The 22,837-nt window shown below is 39.0% G+C and overlaps 2 non-coding genes across 2 annotated transcripts; both read right to left on the bottom strand.

The window, feature by feature from the left end:
- Positions 1 to 285: 285 nt before the first annotated feature.
- Positions 286 to 393, bottom strand: LOC148573233 (small nucleolar RNA R71). Its single transcript, XR_015905534.1, has one exon. It is a non-coding gene; the product is annotated as a small nucleolar RNA R71 (small nucleolar RNA).
- A 21,874-nt stretch (positions 394 to 22,267) lies between these two features.
- On the bottom strand, positions 22,268 to 22,375 carry LOC148573232 (small nucleolar RNA R71). The gene has a single exon (XR_015905653.1). It is a non-coding gene; the product is annotated as a small nucleolar RNA R71 (small nucleolar RNA).
- Positions 22,376 to 22,837: the final 462 nt, after the last annotated feature.

Below are 22,837 nucleotides of genomic sequence, written 5' to 3'. Positions count from 1 at the left end.
TTTGAGCTAAAGCCTCAATTAGTTTCTCTGATGCAACAGAACTGCAAGTTTCATGGACTTCCATCAGAAGATCCTTTTCAGTTCTTAACTGAATTTTTGCAGATTTGTGATACTGTTAAGACCAATGGGGTTGATCCCGAGGTCTACAGGCTTATGCTTTTCCCGTTTGCTGTAAGAGACAGAGCTAGAATATGGTTGGACTCTCAACCTAAAGATAGCCTAAACTCTTGGGATAAGCTGGTCACGGCTTTCTTAGCCAAGTTCTTTCCTCCTCAAAATCTTAGCAAGCTTAGAGTGGATGTTCAAACCTTCAGACAAAAAGAAGGTGAATCCTTCTATGAAGCTTGGGAGAGATACAAGCAACTGACCAAAAAGTGTCCTTCTGACATGCTTTCAGAATGGACCATCCTGGATATATTCTATGATGGTCTGTCTGAATTATCAAAGATGTCATTGGACCATTCTGCAGGTAGATCCATTCACCTAAAGAAAATGCCTGCAGAAGCTCAGGAACTCATTGACATAGTTGCAAATAACCAGTTCATGTACACTTCTGAAAGGAATCCTGTGAGTAATGGGACGTCTCAGAGGAAGGAAGTCCTTGAAATTGATGCTCTGAATGCCATATTGGCTCAGAACAAAATATTGACTCAGCAAGTCAATATGATTTCTCAGAGTCTGAATGGATTGCAAGTTGCATCCAATAGTACTAAAGAGGCATCTTCTGAAGAAGAAGCTTATGATCCTAAGAACCCAGCAATAGCAGAGGTGAATTACATGGGTGAACCCTATGGAAACACCTATAATCCCTCATGGAGAAATCATCCAAATTTCTCATGGAAGGATCAACAAAAGCCTCAACAAGGCTTCAATAATGGTGGAAGAAATAGGTTTAGCACTAGCAAGCCTTTTCCATCATCCACTCAGCAACAGACAGAGAATTCTGAGCAGAATCTATCTAGCTTAGCAAATATAGTCTCTGATCTATCTAAGGCCACTCTAAATTTCATGAATGAAACAAGGTCCTCCATCAGAAATTTGGAGGCACAAGTGGGCTAGCTGAGTAAAAGAATCACTGAAACTCCTCCTAGTACTCTCCCAAGCAATACAGAAGAGAATCCAAAGAGAGAGTGCAAGGCCATAACCTTACTTGGTGTGGCTGATCCCAGAGAGAAGGAGGAGGACGTGAATCCCAACGAGGAAGACTGGTGCGCAGAAATTGTGATTACACTTTGATTATGTAAAATTCATCGCTCTTTCTTTCCCTGGTAATGGCGCCAAAAACATGATGTCAATACCATGGTTCACAACTTCGCACAACTAACCAGCAAGTGCACTGGGTCGTCCAAGTAATACCTTACGTAAGTAAGGGTCGAATCCCACAGAGATTGTTGGTATGAAGCAAGCTATGGTCACCTTGTAAATCTCAGTCAGGCAGATATAAAATAGTAATGGGGTTTTCGAAAATAGTACTAAAATAAGGATAGAAATACTTATGTAATTCATTGGTTAGAATTTCAGATAAGCGTGTAGAGATGCTTTCGTTCCTCTGAACCTCTGCTTTCCTGCTATCTTCATCCAATCAGTCTTACTCCTTTCCATGGCTGGCTTTATGTAATGCATCACCATTGTCAATGGCTACTTTCGGTCTTCTCTCGGGAAAATGATCCAAATGCCCTGTCACGGCACGGCTAATCGTCTGGAGGCATCACCCTTGTCAATGGTTACATCCTATCCTCTCAGTGAATATGGTCAACGCACCCTGTCATGGCACGGCTATTCATATGTCGGTTCTTGATCATGCTGGAATAGGATTTACTATCCTTTTGCATCTGTCACTACGCCCAGCAATCGCGAGTTTGAAGCTCGTCACAGTCATTCAATCATTGAATCCTACTCGGAATACCACAAACAAGGTTTAGACTTTCCGAATTCTCTTGAATGCCGCCATCATTCTAGCTTACACCACGAAGATTCTGATTAAGAGATCTAAGAGATACTCATTCATTCTAATGTAGAACGGAAGTGGTTGTCAGGCACGCGTTCATAGGGAATGATGATGATTGTCACGTTCATCACATTCAGGTTGAAGTGCGAATGAATATCTTAGAAGCGAAATAAGATGAGTTGAATAGAAAATAGTAGTACTTTGCATTAATCTTTGAGGAACAGCAGAGCTCCACACCTTAATCTATGGAGTGCAGAAACTCTACCGTTGGAAATACATAAGTGAAAGGTCCAGGCATGGCCGAGAGGCCAGCCCTCAAAACGTGATCAATAGTCTCCTAAGATGAACAATGGATTAAAACTAAGGCCAAAGATGTCTAATACAATAGTAAAAGGTCCTATTTATAATAAATTAGCTACTAGGGTTTACAGAAATAAGTAATTGATGCATAAATCCACTTCCGGGGCCCACTTGGTGTGTGCTTGGGCTGAGCTTAAGTGTTACACGTGTAGAGGTTTTGGTGCCAGTTTGGGCGTTGAACTCCACTTTGCAACTTGTTTCTGGCGCTGGACACCAGAATTGGGCAGAGAACTGGCGTTGAACGCCAGTTTGTGTCATCTAAACTTGGGAAAAGTATAGACTATTATATATTGCTGGAAAGCCCTAGATGTCTACTTTCCAACGCAATTGGAAGCGCGCCATTTCGAGTTCTGTAGCTCCAGAAAATTTACTTTGAGTGCAGGGAGGTCAGAATCCAACAGCATCAGCAGTCCTTCTTCAACCTCTGAATCTGATTTTTGCTCAAGTCCCTCAATTTCAGCCAGAAAATACCTGAAATCACAGAAAAACACACAAACTCATAGTAAAGTCCAGAAATGTAAATTTAACATAAAAACTAATGAAAATATCCCTAAAAGTAACTAGATCCTACTAAAAACATACTAAAAACTATGCCAAAAAGCGTATAAATTATCCGCTCATCACAACACCAAACTTAAATTGTTGCTTGTCCCCAAGCAACTGAAAATCAAATAGGATAAAAAGAAGAGAATATACTATAAATTCCAAACTATCAATGAAACATAGCTCCAATCAAATGAGCGGGACTTATAGCTTTTTGCCTCTTGAATAGTTTTGGCATCTCAATTTATCCATTGGGGTTCAGAATGATTGGCATCTATAGGAACTCAGAGTTCAGATAGTGTTATTGATTCTCATAGTTCAGTATGATGATTCTTGAACACAGCTTCTTTATGAGTCTTGGCTGTGGCCCTAAGCACTTTGTTTTCCAGTATTACCACCGGATACATAAATGCCACAGACACATAATTGGGTGAACCTTTTCAGATTGTGACTCAGCTTTGCTAAAGTCCCCAATTAGAGGTGTCCAGGGTTCTTAAGCACACTCTTTTTTTGCTTTGGACCTTGACTTTAACCGCTCAGTCTCAAGTTTTCACTTGACACCTACACGCCACAAGCACATGGTTAGGGACAGCTTGGTTTAGCCGCTTAGACCAGGATTTTATTCCTTTAGGCCCTCCTATCCACTGATGCTCAAAGCCTTGGGATCATTTTTGTTTGCCCTTGCCTTTTGGTTTTAAGGGTTATTGGCTTTTTGCTCTTGCCTCTTGGTTTTAAGAGCTTTTGGCTTTTTCTGCTTGCTTTTTCTTTTTCTTTCTATTTTTTTTCGCTATTTTTTTTTCTTTTTTTTTTCTGCAAGCTTTGTTCTTTGCTGCTTTTTCTTGCTTCAAGAATCATTTTTACAATTTTTCAGATTATCAAATAACATGTCTCCTTGTCATCATTCTTTCAAGAGCCAACATATTTAACATTCATGAACAACAACTTCAAAAGACATATGCACTGTTCAAGCATTCATTCAGAAAACAAGAAGCATTGTCACCACATCAATATAATTAAACTAAGTTCAAGGATAAATTTGAAACTCATTCACTTCTTGTTCTTTTGAATTAAAACATTTTTCATTTAAGAGAGGTGATGGATTCATAGGACATTCATAACTTTAAGACAAAGTTACTAACTACTAATGATCATGTAATGAAGACACAAACACAGATAAGCACTTAACATAGAAAACGAAAAACAGAAGAAATAAGAACAAGGAATGAGTCCACCTTAGTGATGGTGGCGTTTCCTTCTTGAGGAACCAATGATGTCCTTGAGCTCTTCTATGTCTCTTCCTTGTCTTTGTTGCTCCTCCCTCATTGCTTTTTGATCTTCTCTTATTTCATGAAGGATGATGGAGTGCTCTTGATGTTCCACCCTTAGTTGTCCCATATTGGAACTCAATTCTCCTAGGGAGGTGTTGATTTGCTCCCAATAGTTTTGTGGAGGAAAGTGCATTTGAGGCATCTCCGGGATCTCATGGTGATGAGCTTCATACGCCTCTTGAGCTTCATGAATGGGCTCTCTTGCTTGCTCCATCTTTTTCTTAGTGATGGGCTTGTCCTCTTTAATGAGGATATCTCCCTCTATGTCAATCCCAGCCGAATTGCATAGGTGGCAAATGAGGTGAGGAAAGGCTAACCTTGCCATAGTGGAGGACTTGTCAGCCACCTTGTAGAGTTCTTGAGGTATAATCTCATGAACTTCCACCTCTTCTCCAATCATGATGCTATGGATCATGATGGCCCGGTCTATAGTAACTTCAGACTGGTTGCTAGTGGGAATGATTGAGCATTGAATGAACTCCAACCATTCTCTAGCTACAGGCTTAAGGTCCAATCTTCTTAGTTGAACCGGCTTGCCTTTGGAGTCAATCTTCCATTGAGCTCCTTCCACACATATGTCCATGAGGACTTGGTCCATCCTTTGATTAAAGTTGACCTTTCTAGTGTAGGGGCGTTCATCTCCTTGCATCATAGGCAAGTTAAACGCCAATCTCACATTTTCCAGACTAAAATCCAAGTATTTCCCCCGAACCATTGTAACATAGTTCTTTGGATCCGGGTTCTTACTTTGATCATGGTTCTTGGTGATCCATGCATTGGCATAGAACTCTTGAACCATTAGGATGCCGACTTGTTGGATGGGATTTGTTAGAACTTCCCAACCTCTTCTTTGAATTTCATGTCGGATCTCCGGATACTCATTTCTTTTGAGTTTGAAAGGGACCTCAGAGATCACCTTCTTCTTGGCCACAACATCATAGAAGTGGTCTTGATGGGCTTTGGAGATGAACCTTTCCATCTCCCATGACTCGGAGGTGGAAGCTTTTGTCTTCCCTTTCCCTTTTCTAGAGGATTCTCCAGTCTTAGGTGCCATCAATGGTAATGGAAAAACAAAAAGCTTATGCTTTTACCACACCAAACTTAGAAGTTTGCTCACCCTCGAGCAAGAGAAGAAAGAATAGATGAATAAGAAGAAGAAATGGAGGAGAGGGAGAAGGGGTTGTGTTTCGGCCAAGAAGAGAAGAGAGGGTTGTGTTGTGTGAAAATGAGGAGGAATGGAAGGCTTTATATAGGGGGGGGAGGGGGGTTAGGTTTCGGCCATATAGGGTGGGTTTGGGTGGGAAATTGATTTTGAATTTTGAAGGTAGGTGGAGTTTATGAGGTAGGTTTATGGGGAAGAGTGGATGGATGTGAGTGGTGAAGAGGTGTTGGGGAAGAGAGATTGAGGTGATTGGTGAAGGGTTTTGGGGAAGAGTGTTTATGGGACTGTGTGAAAGAGGGGTGAGAAGAAGTGAGTGGAGGTAGGTGGGGATCCTGTGGGGTCCACAGATCCTGAGATGATCCTGTGGGGTCCACAGATCCTGAGGTGTTCAAGGAATTACAACCTTGCACCAAATTAGGCATGTAAAATGCCCTTGCACACAACTCTGGGCGTTCAGCGCCAGGTTGGTGCCCATTTTGGGCGTTCAACGCCCATTTGTTGCCCATTTCTGGCGTTGAACGCCAGAACCATGCTTGTTCTGGGCGTTCAGCGCCAGCTCCTCTCCAGGGTGCAATCCTGGCGTTCAGCGCCCAGATGATGCCCATTTTGGGCGTTCAGCGCCCAGATACTGCCCATTTTGGGCGTTCAGCGCCAGAACCATGCTCTGTTCTGGCGTTGAACGCCAAGCAGATACTTCCTCCAGGGTGTGATTTTTCTTCTGCTGTTTTTAATTCCATTTTCAATTTTTATATTTATTTTGTGACTCCACATGATCATGAACCTATAAAGACATATAACTAAGAAAAATATAGTTAAATAAATAAAAATTGGGTTGCCTCCCAACAAGCACTTCTTTAATGTCAATAGCTTGACAGTGGGCTCTCATGGAGCCTCACAGATGTTCAGAGCATTGTTGAGACTCTCCAACACCAAACTTAGAGTTTGGATATGGGAGTTCAACACCAAACTTAGAGTTTGGTTGTGGCCTCCCAACACCAAACTTAGAGTTTGACTGTGGGGGCTTTGTTTGACTCTGCTTTGAGAGAAGCCTTTTTATGCTTCCTCTCTATGGATGCAGAGAGAGATCCTTGAGTTGTAAACATAAGGTTGTCCTCATTCAATTGAAGGATTAATTCTCCTCTGTCCACATCAATCACAGCTCTTTCTGTGGCTAGGAAAGGTCTTCCTAGGATGATGGATTCATCATCTTCCTTTCCAATATCCAGGACTATGAAATCAGCAGGGATGTAAAGGCCTTCAACCTTTACTAACACGTCCTCTACTTGTCCATAAGCCTGTTTTCTTGAATTGTCTGCCATCTCTAATGAGATTTTAGCAGCTTGCACCCCATAGATTTCCAGTTTCTCTATTACAGAGAGGGGCATGAGGTTTATTCCTGAACCAAGGTCACACAGAGCCTTAAAGATCATGGTGCCTATGGTACAAGGTATTATGAACTTTCCAGGATCTTGTCTCTTCTAAGGCAATGTCAGTTGATCCATATCACTTAGTTCATTGGTGAACAAGGGAGGTTCATCTTCCCAAGTCTCAATACCAAATAATTTGGCATTTAGCTTCATGATTGCACCAAGAAACTTGACAGTTTGCTCTTCAGTAACATCCTCATTCTCTTCAGAAGAGGAATACTCATAAGAGCTCATGAATGGCATAAGGAGGTTCAATGGAATCTCTATGGTCTCTAGATGAGCCTCAGAGTCCTTTGGTTCCTCAGAGGGAAGCTCCTTATTGATCACTGGACGTCCCAGGAGGTCCTCCTCCTTGGGAGTCACGTCCTCTCCTTCTCTTACAGGTTTGGCCATGGTGCTTATGTCAATGGCCTTGCACTTTCCTTTTGGATTCTCTTCTGTATTGCTTGGGAGAGTACTAGGAGGGATTTCAGTGATCCTTTTACTCAGTTGGCCCACTTGTGCTTCCAAATTTCTAATGGAAGACCTTGTTTCATTCATGAAACTCACAGTGGCCTTAGATAGATCAGAGACTAAATTTGCTAAATTAGAAGTATTTTGTTCAGAGTTCTCTGTCTGTTGCTGAGTGGATGATAGAAAAGGCTTGCTATTGCTAAACCTGTTTCTTCCACCATTATTAAAGCCTTGTTGAGGCTTTTGATCCTTCCATGAGAAATTTGGATGATTTCTCCATGATGGATTATAGGTGTTTCCATAAGGTTCACCTAAGTAATTCACCTCTGCTATTGCAGGGTTTTCAGGATCATAAGCTTCTTTTGCATAAGAAGCCTCTTGAGTACTGTTGGATGCAGCTTGCATTCCATTCAGACTCTGAGAAATCATATTGACTTGCTGAGTCAATATTTTGTTCTGAGCCAATATGGCATTCAGAGTATCAACTTCAAGAACTCCCTTCTTCATAGGCGTCCCATTACTCACAGGATTCCTCTCAGAAGTGTACATGAACTGGTTATTAGCAACCATGTCAATAAGTTCTTGAGCTTCTGCAGGCTTTGTCTTTAGGTGAATGGATCTACCTGCAGAAGTGTCCAATGACATCTTTGATAACTCAGACAAACCATCATAGAATATATCCAGGATGGTCCATTCTGAAAGCATGTCAGAGGGATACTTTTTGGTCAACTGTTTGTATCTTTCCCAAGCTTCATAGAGGGATTCACCATCTTTTTGTTTGAAGGTTTGGACATCCACTCTAAGCTTGCTCAGCTTTTGAGGAGGAAAGAACTTGGCTAAGAAAGCCGTGACCAGCTTATCCCAAGAGTTCAGGCTATCTCTGGGTTGAGAGTCCAACCACACTCTAGCTCTGTCTCTTACAGCAAAAGGGAAAAGCATGAGCCTGTAGACTTCAAGATCTACTCCATTAGTCTTAACAATATCACAGATCTGCAAGAATTCAGTTAAGAACTGAAAAGGATCTTCAGATGGAAGTCCATGAAACTTGCAGTTCTGCTGCATCAGAGAAACTAATTGAGGTTTCAGCTCAAAGTTGTTTGCTCCAATAGCAGGAATGGAGATGCTTCTTCCATGTAAATTGGAATTAGGTGCAGTAAAGTCACCAAGCATCCTCCTTGCATTATTGTTGTTGGGTTCGGCTGCCATCTCCTTTACTTGTTCGAAATTTTCACTAAGGTTGTCTCTGGATTGTTGTAATTTAGCTTCTCTTAGTTTCCTTTTCAGAGTCCTTTCAGGTTCTGGATCAGCTTCAACAAGAATGCCTTTTTCTTTGTCCCTGCTCATAAGAAAGAGAAGAGAAAAAGAAAAGAAGAGGAATCCTCTATGTCACAGTAAAGAGGTTCCTTATTGTTAGTAGAAGAAGAGAAGAAGAAAAAAATTCGAACACAGATAGAAGAGGGGGTTCGAATTTGGTGAGTGATGTGAGGAAGAGATGTTAGTAGATGAATAAATAAATAGAATAAGATGAGAGAGGGAGAGGATTTTCGAAAATAATTTTTGAAAAAGAGTTAGTGATTTTCGAAAATGGTTTTTGAAAAATGTTAGTAATTTTCGAAAAAATTTTTAAAATCAAAGATTAAAATAATTAGTTAATTAAAAAGAAATTTTGAAAAAGAGGGAAGATATTTTCGAAAATGAGAGAGAGAGAGTTAGTTAGGTGGTTTTGAAAAAGATAAGAAACAAACAAAAAGTTAGTTAGTTAGTTGAAACAAATTTTGAAAAGATAAGAAGATACGAAGTTAGAAAGGATATTTTTAAATCAAATATTTGAAAAAGGTAAGATAAGAAGATATTTTTGAAAAGATATGATTTGAAATTAGTTTTGAAAAAGATTTGATTTTTAAAATCACAATTAATGACTTGATTCATAAGAAATCACAAGATATGATTCTATAACTTAAAGTTTGAATCTTTCTTAACAAGCAAGTAACAAACTTGAAATTTTTGAATCAAAACATTAATTGGTGATGTTATTTTCAAAAATCATGTGATAAAGATAAGGAAAAGATTTTTGAAAAATATTTTTGGAATTTTCGAAAATAACTAAAAAATTTGAAAAAGATTTGATTTTTGAAAAAGATTTTGAAAAAGATAAGATTTTCAAATTGAAAATTTGATTTGACTCATAAGAAACAACTTGATTTTAAAAATTTTTGAAAAAGTCAATCCAAATTTTCGAATTTGATGAGAGAAAAAGGGAAAGATATTTTTTGATTTTTGAATTTTTATGATGAGAGAGAAAAACAAGAAAAATGATGCAATGCATGAAAGCTATAGATCAAAACAATGAATGCATGCAAGAATGCTATGAATGTCAAGATGAACACCAAGAACACTATGAAGATCATGATGAACATCAAGAACACATCTTTGAAAAATTTTTAATGCAAAGAAAACATGCAAGACACAAAACTTAGAATTCTTTAATGCTTAGACACTAAGAATTCAAGAATGCATATGAAAAACAAGAAAAGACACAAAAAATGAAAATGCAAAGATCAAACAAGAAGACTTACCAAGAACAACTTGAAGATCATGAAGAACACTATGAATGCATGATTTTTTCGAAAAATGCAAGATGCACATGCAATTGACACCAAACTTATAACATGACTCAAGACTCAAACAAGAACACAAAAAATATTTTTGATTTTTATGATTTTCTAATTTTTTTTGTATTTTTTTTCGGAAATTATTTGAAAAATAAAAATAAGGATTCCAAAATTTTTAATATGAATTCCAGGAATCTTATGCTCTTTAGTCTAAAGCTCCAATCAAAGGGTCAGGCATGGCTTAATAGCCAGGCAAGCTTTAGAATGGATTTACATCTATTGAGGTGATTAGTTGAAGACCAATCCCAAAGGAGTTTGGATATGGCTTTTCAGCCAGATAGGATTCAACATGTTACCATGAAACTCTAGAATTCATTCTTAAAAGTTTTGAAGCCATAGAATAATTTATTTTTGAAAACATTATTTTTATTATTAAATTTTTTTTTTCGAAAACAAAGGAGAAATTTTTGAAAGAGATTTTTGAAAAATTTTTGAAAACTTTTTGAAAAGAAAACGAAAAGAAAGTTAACCAATCTGAGCAACAAGATGAACCGTCAGTTGTCCAAATTCGAACAATCCCTGGCAACGGCGCCAAAAACTTGGTGCGCAGAAATTGTGATTACACTTTGATTATGTAAAATTCATCACTCTTTCTTTCCCTGGTAATGGCGCCAAAAACATGATGCCAATACCATGGTTCACAACTTCGCACAACTAACCAGCAAGTGCACTGGGTCGTCCAAGTAATACCTTACGTGAGTAAGGGTCGAATCCCACGGAGATTCTTGGTATGAAGCAAGCTATGGTCACCTTGTAAATCTCAGTCAGGCAGATATAAAATAGTAATGGGGTTTTCGAAAATAGTACTAAAATAAGGATAGAAATACTTATGTAATTCATTGGTTAGAATTTCAGATAAGCGTGTAGAGATGCTTTCGTTCCTCTGAACCTCTGCTTTCTTGCTATCTTCATCCAATCAGTCTTACTCCTTTCTACGGCTGGCTTTATGTAATGCATCACCATTGTCAATGGCTACTTTCGGTCTTCTCTCGGGAAAATGATCCAAATGCCCTGTCACGGCACGGCTAATCGTCTGGAGGCATCACCCTTGTCAATGGTTACATCCTATCCTCTCAGTGAATATGGTCAACGCACCCTGTCACGGCACGGCTATTCATCTGTTGGTTCTCGATCATGCTGGAATAGGATTTACTATCCTTTTGTGTCTGTCACTACGCCCAGCAATCGCGAGTTTGAAGCTCGTCACAGTCATTCAATCATTGAATCCTACTCGGAATACCACAGACAAGGTTTAGACTTTCTGGATTCTCTTGAATGCCGCCATCATTCTAGCTTACACCACGAAGATTCTGATTAAGTGATCTAAGAGATACTCATTCAATCTAATGTAGAACGGAAGTGGTTGTCAGGCACGCGTTCATAGGGAATGATGATGATTGTCACGTTCATCACATTCAGGTTGAAGTGCGAATGAATATCTTAGAAGTGAAATAAGATGAGTTGAATAGAAAATAGTAGTACTTTGCATTAATCTTTGAGGAACAGCAGAGCTCCACACCTTAATCTATGGAGTGCAGAAACTCTACTGTTGGAAATACATAAGTGAAAGGTCCAGGCATGGCCGAGAGGCCAGCCCTCAAAACGTGATCAATAGTTCCCTAAGATGAACAATGGATTAAAACTGAGACCAAAGATGTCTAATACAATAGTAAAAGGTCCTATTTATAATAAACTAGCTACTAGGGTTTACAGAAATAAGTAATTGATGCATAAATCCACTTCCGGGGCCCACTTGGTGTGTGCTTGGGCTGAGCTTAAGTGTTACACGTGTAGAGGTCATTCCTGGAGTTGAACGCCAGTTTTGGTGCCAGTTTGGGCGTTGAACTCCACTTTGCAACTTGTTTCTGGCGCTGGACGCCAGAATTGGGCAGAGAACTGGCGTTGAACGCCAGTTTGCGTCATCTAACCTTGGGCAAAGTATGGACTATTATACATTGCAGGAAAGCCCTGGATGTCTACTTTCCAACGCAATTAGAAGCGTGCCATTTCGAGTTCTGTAGCTCCAGAAAATCCACTTTGAGTGCAGGGAGGTCAGAATCCAACAGCATCAGCAGTCCTTCTTCAACCTCTGAATCTGATTTTTGCTCAAGTCCCTCAATTTCAGCCAAAAAATACCTGAAATCACAGAAAAACACACAAACTCATAGTAAAGTCCAGAAATGTGAATTTAACATAAAAACTAATGAAAACATCCCTAAAAGTAACTAGATCCTACTAAAAACATACTAAAAACTATGCCAAAAAGCGTATAAATTATCCGCTCATCAAAGACCTCATGGGACGTCCTCTGAACATTAAGGGGTTCCTCAATGAGGACCTGAAGGAATCTGAGGCTCATACAGAGACCATAGAGATTCCATCCAACTTGCTTCTGCCCTTCATGAGCTCTGATGAGTATTCTTCCTCTGAAAAGGATGAAGACATTACTGAAGAGCAAGTCGCTAAATACCTTGGTGCAATCATGAAGCTGAATGCCAAATTATTTGGTAATGAGACTTGGGAAGATGAACCTCCCTTGCTCACCGATGAACTAAATGCATTGGATAGGCAGAAATTACCTCAAAAGAAACAAGATCCTGGTAAATTCCTAATTCCCTGTAACATAGGTACCATGACCTTTGAGAAGGCTCTGTGTGACCTGGGGTCAGGCATAAACTTAATGCCACTCTCTGTAATGGAGAAACTAGGAATCTTTGAGGTGCAAGCTGCCAGAATCTCATTAGAGATGGCAGACAACTCAAGAAAATAGGCTTATGGACAAGTAGAGAACGTGTTAGTAAAGGTTGAAGGCCTTTACATCCCTGCTGATTTCATAATCCTAGACACTGGGAAGGATGAGGATGAATCCATCATCCTTGGAAGACCCTTCCTAGCCACAGCAAAAGCTGTGATTGATGTGGACAAAGGAGAGTTGGTCCTTCAACTGAATGAGGACTACCTTGTGTTTAAGACTCAAGGTTCTCCTTCTGTAACCATGGAGAGGAAGCATGAAAAGCTTCTCTCACTACAGAGTCAACCAAAGTCCCCACAGTTAAACTCTAAGTTTGGTGTTGGGAGGCCACAACCAAACTCTAAGTTTGGTGTTGAACCCCCACATTCAAACTCTAAGTTTGGTATTGGGAGGTCCCAACCTTGCTCTGATTATCTGTGAGGCTCCATGAGAGCTCACTGTCAAGCTATTGACATTAAAGAAGCACTTGTTGTGAGGCAATCCAATGTTATTTAATTATACCTATTTTATTTTTATTGTTATTTCATGTTTTATTAGGTTGATGATCATGTGAAGTCACAAGAACAACTAAAAAATTAAAAACAGAATAAAAAACAGCAGAAGAAACAGTACACCCTGGAGGAAGAGCACTCTGGCGTTTAAACGCCAGAAATAAGCATCTGTCTGGCGTTAAACGCCAAAAACCAGCACCAGACTGGCGTTTAACGCCAAAACAGAGCATGGAAGTGGCGTTAAACGCCAGAAACAGGCTACGTTTGGGCATTTAACGCCAAAAACAAGCAGCAAGCTGGCGTTTAACGCCAGACATGCATGCTAAGGGCGTTTTACATGCCTAATTGGAGCAGGGATGTTAAGTCCTTGACCCCACAGGATCCCCACATTTTCTTCTCTCCTCTTCACACCTTTTCATAACTCTCTTCCACAAATACCCTCACCAATCACCTCAATCACTCTTCCCCATCACCTCTTCACCACTCACATCCATCCTCTCTTCCCTAAAAAACCCACCTACCTCCAAAATTCAAACTCTTTTCCCTCTCAAACCCAACCCTAATGGCCGAACCCTAAACCTTCCCCCACTCCTATATAAACCCCTCTTTCCTTCTTCATTTTCACACACCGCAACCCTTTCTTCTTCCCCTTGGCCGAATACACACCTCTATCCCTCTCCTCCATTTTTCTTCTTCTTCTCCTACTTTCTTTCTTCTTTTGCTCAGGGACGAGCATACATTTTAAGTTTGGTGTGGTAAAAGCATAGCTTTTTTGTTTTTACATAACCATTAATGGCACCTAAGGCCAGAGAAACATCAAGAAAGAGGAAATGGAAGGCAATTGTTTCCACCTCTGAGTCATGGGAGATGGAGAGATTCATCTCAAAGGTCCATCAAGACCACTTCTATGAAGTTGTGGCCAAGAAGAAAGTGATCCCTGAGGTTCCTTTCAAGCTCAAAAAGAATGAGTATCTGGAGATCCGACATGAGATCCAAAGAAGAGGTTGGGAAGTTCTCACCAACCCCATTCAACAAGTCGGGATCTTAATGGTTCAAGAGTTCTATGCAAACGCATGGATCACTAGGAACCATGATCAAAGTGTGAACCCGAATCCAAAGCATTGGCTTACCATGGTTCGGGGAAAATACTTAGATTTCAGTCCGGAAAATATAAGGCTGGCGTTCAACTTGCCAATGATGGAAGAAAACGCACGCCCCTACACTAGAAGGGTCAACTTTGATCAAAGGTTGGACCAAATCCTCATGGACATATGTATGGAAGGAGCTCAATAGAAAGTTGACTCAAGAGGCAAGCCGGTTCAATTGAGAAGACTGGACCTTAAGCCTGTAGCTAGAGGATGGTTGGAGTTTATTCAACGCTCAATCATTCCTACTAGCAACCGGTCTGAAGTTACTATAGATCGGGCCATCATGATCCATAGTATCATAATTGGGGAGGAAGTGGAAGTTCATGAGATTATACCTCAAGAACTCTACAAGGTGGCTGACAAGTCCTCCACTTGGGCAAGGTTAGCCTTTCCTCACCTCATTTGCCACCTTTGCAATTCGGCTGGAATTGACATAGAGGGAGACATCCTCATTGAAGAGGACAAGCCCATCACTAAGAAAAGGATGGAGCAAATAAGAGATCATGGACCTCAACAAGAGCATGAGAAAATTCCTCACCATGAAATCCCTGAGATACCTCAGGGGATGCACTTTCCTCCACAAAACTATTGGGAGCAAATCAATACTTCCCTAGGAGAATTAAGCTCCAACATGGGACAACTAAGAATGGAGCACCAAGAGCACTCCATCATCCTCCATGAGATTAGAGAAGATCAAAGAGCTATGAGGGAGGAGCAACAAAGACAAGGAAGAGACATAGAGAAGCTCAAGAGCACCATTGGTTCTTCAAGAAGAGGAAGACACCACCCTCACTAAGGTGGACCCGTTCCTTAATCTCCTTGTTCTTATTTCTCTGTTTTTCATTTACTATGCTTTATGTTTATTTATTTTTGTGTCTTATTACATGATCACTAGTGTTTAAGTGTCTATGTCTTAAAGCTATGAATGTCCTATGAATCCATCACCTCTCTTAAATGAAAAATATTTTATTTACAAAAGAACAAGAAGTACATGGTTTCGAATTCATCTTTGAAATCAGTTTAATTATTTTGATGTGGTAACAATACTTTTTGTTTTCTGAATGAATGCTTGAACAGTGCATATGTCTTTTGAATTTGTTGTTTATGAATGTTAAATATGTTGGCTCTTGAAAGAATGATGAAAAGGAGAAATGTTATTGATAATCTGAAAAATCATAAAAATGATTCTTGAAGCAAGAAAAAGCAGTGAATAGAGAAGAGCTTACGAAAAAAAATTGGCAAAAAAAATAGAAAGAAAAAGAAAAAACAAGCAGAAAAAGCCAAAAGCCCTTAAAACCAAAAGGCAAGGGTAATAAAAAGGTTCCAAGGCTTTGAGCATCAGTGGATAGGAGGGCCTAAAGGAATAAAATTCTGGCCTAAGCGGCTAAACCAAGCTGTCCCTAGCCATGTGCTTGTGGCGTGAAGGTGTCAAGTGAAAACTTGAGACTGAGCGGTTAAAGTCGAGGTCCAAAGCAAAAGAAGAGTATGCTTAAGAACCCTGGACACCTCTAATTGGGGACTTTAGCAAAGCTAAGTCATAATCTGAAAAGGTTCACCCAGTTATGTGTCTGTGGCATTTATGTATCCGGTGGTAATACTGGAAAACAAAGTGCTTAGGGCCACGGCCAAGACTCATAAAGTAGCTGTGTTCAAGAATTAACATACTGAACTAGGAGAATCAATAACACTATCTGAATTCTAAGTTTCTATAGATGGCAATCATTCTGAACTTCAAGGGATAAAGTGAGATGCCAAAACTATTCAAGAGGCAAAAAGCTACTAGTCCCGCTCATCTGATTGGAGCTAAGTTTCATTGATATTTTGGAATTTATAGTATATTCTCTTCTTTTTATCCTATTTGATTTTCAGTTGCTTGGGGACAAGCAACAATTTAAGTTTGGTGTTGTGATGAGCAGATAATTTATACGCTTTTTGGCATTGTTTTTACATAGTTTTAATATGATTTAGTTAGTTTTTAATATATTTTTATTAGTTTTTAAATAAAAATCACATTTCTGGACTTTACTATGAGTTTGTGTGTTTTTCTGTGATTTCAGGTAATTTCTGGCTGAAATTGAGGGACTTGAGCAAAAATCAGATTCAGAGGTTGAAGAAGGACTGCAGATGCTGTTGGATTCTGACCTCCCTGCACTCAATGTGGATTCTCCCTGCACTCAATGTGGATTTTCTGGAGCTACAAGAGTCCAAATGGCACGCTTTTAATTGCGTTGGAAAGTAGACATCCAGGGCTTTCCAGAAATATATAATAGTCCATACTTTGCCTGAGTTTAGACGACGCAAACCGGCGTTCAACGCCAGCTTCTTGCCCTATTCTGGAGTTAAACGCCAGAAACAGGTTGCAAAGCAGAGTTAAACGCCAGAAACAGGTTGCAACCTGGAATTTAACTCCAAAAGAAGTCTCTACACATGAAATCTCAATGCTCAGCCCAAGCACACACCAAGTGGGCTCCGGAAGTGGATTTCTGCATCATTTACTTATTTCTGTAACCCTAGTAACTAGTTTAGTATAAATAGAACTTTTTACTATTGTATTTTGATCTCTGGACGTTTAGTCCTTAGATCATGGAGGCTGGCCATTCGGCCATGCCTGGACCTTCATCACTTATGTATTTTCAACGGTAGAGTTTCTACACACCATAGATTAAGGTGTGGAGCTCTGCTGTTCCTCATGAATTAATGCAAAGTACTATTGTTTTTCTATTCAATTCAAGCTTATTTCTTCTCTAAGATATTCATTCGCACACAAGAACATGATGAATGTGATAATTATGTGACGCTCATCATCATTCTCACTTATGAACGTGTGCCTGACAAACACTTCCGTTCTACATGCAAACAAGCTTGAATGTGTATCTCTTAGCTTTCTGATCGTGAGATCAGAGTCTTCGTGGTATAGGCTAGAACTATTGGCGGCCATTCTTGAGGTCCAGAAAGTCTAAACCTTGTCTGTGGTATTCCGAGTAGGATCCAGGAAGGGATGGTTGTGACGAGCTTCAAACTTGCGAGTGCTGGGCGTAGTGACAGACGCAAGAGGATTACTGAATCCTATTCCAGTATGATCGAGAACCGACAGATGATTAGCCATGCGGTGACAGCACATCTTGGACCATTTTCACTGAGAGGATGGGCAGTATCCATTGACAACGGTGATGCCCTACATACAACTTGCCATGGAAAGGAGTATGAAGGATTGGATGAAGACAGTAGGAAAGCACAGGTTCAGAAGGAACAAAAGTATCTCCATACGCTTATCTGAAATTCTCACCAATGAATTACATAAGTACCTCTATCCTATTTTATATTTTAATTATATTTTAATTATTAAAACTCTATAACCATTTGAATCCGCCTGACTGAGATTTACAAGGTGACCATAGCTTACTTCAAGCCGACAATCTCCGTGGGATCGACCCTTACTCACGTAAGGTTTATTACTTGGATGACCCAGTGCACTTGCTGGTTAGTTGTGCAAAGTTGTGATAAAGTGTGTGAATTACGTTCCGAGCACCAAGTTTTCGGCGCCGTTGTTAAGGATCACAATTTTGTGCACCAACACACATGCATAATAAAAGGAAAAAAGACAAACAAAGACAAGAGGTCAGAAACTACCTAACTCAGATTGGAGAAGGCTGGAATCTCCCAAAAATTTCTTCGTGTCCAAGTGAGGAGCTCAACCCCATTGCTCTTCCAAAATACCAATAAAAGCCTGTTCCACCTCATCTAAATTATTCAGGGTATACTTAACCACCACTAGGCTCTCTTGCCACCAGAGGGAAAAGGAGGGCTCATCACTCTCGTCCAAAAAAAAAAGGACGGACATCATCTACAGCTCAGACCATAAAATAGAAGTTTTTGAAGTCGTGAAAAGACTCATCAAAAATCGAAAAGACTTTCCTATCCTGGATGGCTGATGAGCGGATAATTTATACGCTTTTTGGCATTGTTTTTAGTATGTTTTTAGTAGGATCTAGTTACTTTTAGGGATGTTTTCATAAGTTTTTATGTTAAATTCACATTTCTGGACTTTACTATGAGTTTGTGTGTTTTTCTGTGATTTCAGGTATTTTCTGGCTGAAATTGAGGGACTTGAGCAGAAATCAGATTCAGAGGTTGAAAAAGGACTGCTGATGCTGTTGGATTCTGACCTCCCTGCACTCAAAGTGGATTTTCTGGAGCTACAGAACTTGAAATGGCGCGCTTCCAATTGCGTTGGAAAGTAGACATCCAGGGCCTTCCAGCAATATATAATAGTTCATACTTTGGCCAATAATTGACGACGTAAACTGGCGTTCAACGCCAGCTCTCTGCCCAAATCTGGCGTCCAGCGCCAGAAAAGGATCCAAAACCAGAGTTGAACGCCCAAACTGGCACAAAAACTGGCGTTCAACTCCACAAATGGCCTCTGCACGTGCAACACTTAATCTCAGCCCAAACACACACCAAGTGGGCCCCGGAAGTGGATTTATACATCAAATACTTACTCATGTAAACCCTAGTAGCTAGTTTATTATAAATAGGACCTCTTACTATTGTATTAGGCATCTTTGGACGTCTGGTTCTTAGATCAGAGGGGCTGGCCATCTCGGCCATGCCTGGACTTTCACTTATGTATTTTCACGGTAGAGTTTCTACACTCCATAGATTAAGGTGTGGAGCTCTGCTGTTCCTCAAAGATTAATGCAAAGTACTACTGTTTTCTATTCAATTCTTCTTATTTCGCTTCTAAGATATCCATTCGCACCCAAGAACGTGATGAAGGTGATGATTATGTGTGACGCTCATCATCCTTCTCCCTCATGAACGCGTGCCTGACAAACACTTCTGTTCTACATGAATTAAGCTAGAATGAATATCTCTTAGATCTCCTAACTAGAATCTTCGTGGCGTAAGCTAGAATGATGGCGGCATTCAAGAGAATCCGGAAAGTCTAAACCTTGTCTGTGGTATTCCGAGTAGGATTCAATGATTGAATGACTGTGACGAGCTTCAAACTCGCGATTGTTGGGCGTTAGTGACAAACGCAAAAGGAGGGTGAATCCTATTCCAGCATGATCGAGAACCGACAGATGAATAGCCGTGCCGTGACAGGGTGCGTGAGCATATTATTCACTGAGAGGAGGGGATGTAGCCACTGACAACGGTGATGCCCTTGCATAAAGCCAGCCATGGAAAGGAGTAAGACTGATTGGATGAAGATAGCAGGAAAGCAGAGGTTCAGAGGAACGAAAGTATCTCCATTCGCTTATCTGAAATTCCTACCAATGATTTACATAAGTATCTCTATCCCTATTTTATTATATAATATTCGAAAACATCATTATCACTTCATATCCGCCTGACTGAGATTTACAAGGTGACCATAGCTTGCTTCATACCAACAATCTCCGTGGGATTCGACCCTTACTCACGTAAGGTATTACTTGGACGACCCAGTGCACTTGCTGGTTAGTTGTATCGAAGTTGTGACAAGCATGAATTAAGATCAGAGCACCAAGCTTTGGAGCCATTACCAGGATTTGTTCGAGCCTGGAGATCACAATTTCGTGCACCAAGTTTTTGGCGCTGTTGCCGGGGATTGTTTGAGTTTGGACAACTGACGGTTCATCTTGTTGCTCAGATTAGGTAATTTTCTTTTTGTTTTGTTTTCAAAAATTTTTCAAAAAGCTTTCAAAAATTTTTCTTTTGTTTTCAAAAAAAAAATATAAAATAAAATAAAATAATAAAAATAATGTTTTCAAAAATAAATTATTCTATGGCTTCAAGATTTTTAAGAATGAATTCTAGTGTTTCATGAAACATGTTGAATCCTATCTGGCTGTAAAGCCATACCCAAACTGCTTTGGGATTGGTATTCAACTAATCACTCCAGTCCATGTAATTATATGCTAAAGCTTGGCTGGCTATTAAGCCATGCCTGACCCTTTGATTGGAGCTTTAGAGCATAAGATTCCTGGAATTCATATTAAAAATTTTGGAATCCTTATTTTTCTTTTTCAAAATAATTTTTCGAAAAATATAAAATAAAAATCCAAAAAAATTTAGAAAATCACAAAAATCAAAAATATTTTATGTTTCTTGTTTGAGTCTTGAGTCATATCATAAGTTTGGTGTCACTTGCATATGCATCTTGCATTTTTTCGAAAATATCATGCATTCATAGTGTTCTTCATGATCTTCAAGTTGTTCTTGGTAAGTCTTCTTGTTTGATCTTGATGATTTTTTGTTTTGTGTCTTTTCATGTTTATCATATGCATTCTTGAATTCTTAGTGCGTAAGCATTAAAGAATTCTAAGTTTGGTGTCTTGCATGTTTTCTTTGCATTAAAAGTTTTTCAAAATTGTGTCTATGATGTTCATCTTGGCATTCAAAGTGTTCTTGGTGTTCATCTTGACATTCATAGCATTCTTGCATGCATCACATGTTTTGATCTAAAAATTTCATGCATTGCATAATTTTCATGTTTTTCATAAAAGTTTCAAAAATTAAAAAAAAAATATATATATATATATATATCTTTCCCTTTTTCTCTCATCAAATTCGAAAATTGAGTTGACTTTTTCAAAAAATTTTAAAAATCAAAGTTGTTCCTTATGAGTCAAATCAAATTTTCAATTTGAAAATCTTATCTTTTTCAAAATCTTTTTCAAAAATCAAATCTTTTTCAAAATTCTTAGTTATTTTCGAAAATTAAAAAAATATTTTTCAAAAATCTTTTTCTTATTTTTAAATCAAATTTTCGAAAATAACATAATCAATTAATGTTTTGATTCAAAAATTTGAAGTTTGTTACTTGCTTGTTAAGAAAGATTCAAATTTTAAATTCTAGAATCATATCTTGTGATTTCTTGTGAATCAAGTCATTAATTGAGATTTTAAAAATCAAATCTTTTTCAAAACTAATTTCAATCATATCTTTTCCAAAATATCTTCTTATCTTATCTTTTTCAAAAATTTGATTTCAAAATATCTTCTCTAACTTCCTAACTTCCTATCTTTTCAAAATTTGTTTCAACTAACTAACTAACTTTTTGTTTGTTTCTTAACTTTTTCAAAACCACCTAACTAACTCTCTCTCTCTCATTTTCGAAAATATCTTCCCCCTTTTTCAAAATTTCTTTTTTTAATTTATTAATTATTTTATTTTTTAAATCTTAATTTTCGAAAATCACTAACATTTTTCAAAAACTATTTTCAAAAAAATCACTAACTCCTTTTCAAAATTAATTTTCCAAAATTCCCTCCTTCTCTCTCATCCTATTCTATTTATTCATTCATTAACTAACATCTCTTCCTCACATCATCACCAAATTCGAACCCCCTCTTCTATCTGTGTTCGAATTTCTTCTTCTTTTCTTCTACTAACAATAAGGATCCCCTTTACTGTGACATAGAGGATTCCTCTTCTTTTCTTTTTCTCTCCTCTTTCTTATGAGCAGGGACAGAGAAAAAGGCATTCTTGTTGAAGCTGATCCAGAACCTGAAAGGACTCTGAAGAGAAAATTAAGAGAAGCTAAATTACAACAATCCAGAGACAACTTGATTGAAAATTTCGAACAAGTAAAGGAGATGGCAGCCGAACCCAACAACAATGCAAGGAGAATGCTTGGTGACTTCACTGCACCTAATTCCAATTTACATGGAAGAAGCATCTCCATTCCTGCCATTGGAGCAAACAACTTTGAGCTGAAATCTCAGTTAGTTTCTCTGATGCAGCAGAACTGCAAGTTTCATGGACTTCCATCTGAAGATCCTTTTCAGTTCTTAACTGAATTCTTGCAGATATGTGATACTGTTAAGACTAATGGAGTAGATCCTGAAGTCTACAGGCTCATGCTTTTCCCTTTTGCTGTAAGAGACAGAGCTAGATTATGGTTGGATTCTCAACCCAAAGACAGCCTGAACTCTTGGGATAAGCTGGTCACGGCTTTCTTAGCCAAATACTTTCCTCCTCAAAAGCTGAGCAAGCTTAGAGCTGATGTTCAAACCTTCAGACAGAAAGAAGGTGAATCCCTCTATGAAGCTTGGGAAAGATACAAACAGTTGACCAAAAAGTGTCCTTCTGACATGCTTTCAGAATGGACCATCCTGGATATATTCTATGATGGTCTGTCTGAGTTATCTAAGATGTCATTGGATACCTCTGCAGGTGGATCCATTCACCTAAAGAAAACGCCTGCAGAAGCTCAAGAACTCATTGACATGGTTGCTAATAACCAGTTCATGTACACTTCTGAAAGGAATCCTGTGAGTAATGGGACGCCTATGAAGAAGGGAGTTCTTGAGGTTGATACTCTGAATGCCATATTGGCTCAGAATAAAATATTGACTCAGCAAGTCAATATGATTTCTCAGAGTCTGCATGGAATGCAAGCTGCATCCAACAGTACTCAAGAGGCATCTTCTGAAGAAGAAGCTTATGATCCTGAGAACCCTGCAATAGCAGAGGTAAATTACTTAGGTGAACCTTATGGAAACACCTATAACTCAACATGGAGAAATCATCCAAATTTCTCATGGAAGGATCAAAAGCCC

Source organism: Arachis ipaensis, chromosome B2 (assembly GCF_059453495.1).
Source record: "Arachis ipaensis isolate K30076 ecotype BB chromosome B2, ASM5945349v1, whole genome shotgun sequence".
Classification (NCBI taxonomy): Eukaryota; Viridiplantae; Streptophyta; class Magnoliopsida; order Fabales; family Fabaceae; genus Arachis; species Arachis ipaensis.
Note: the sequence above shows the minus strand (reverse complement) of the source record. Positions and strands in the feature narration are given on the sequence as shown.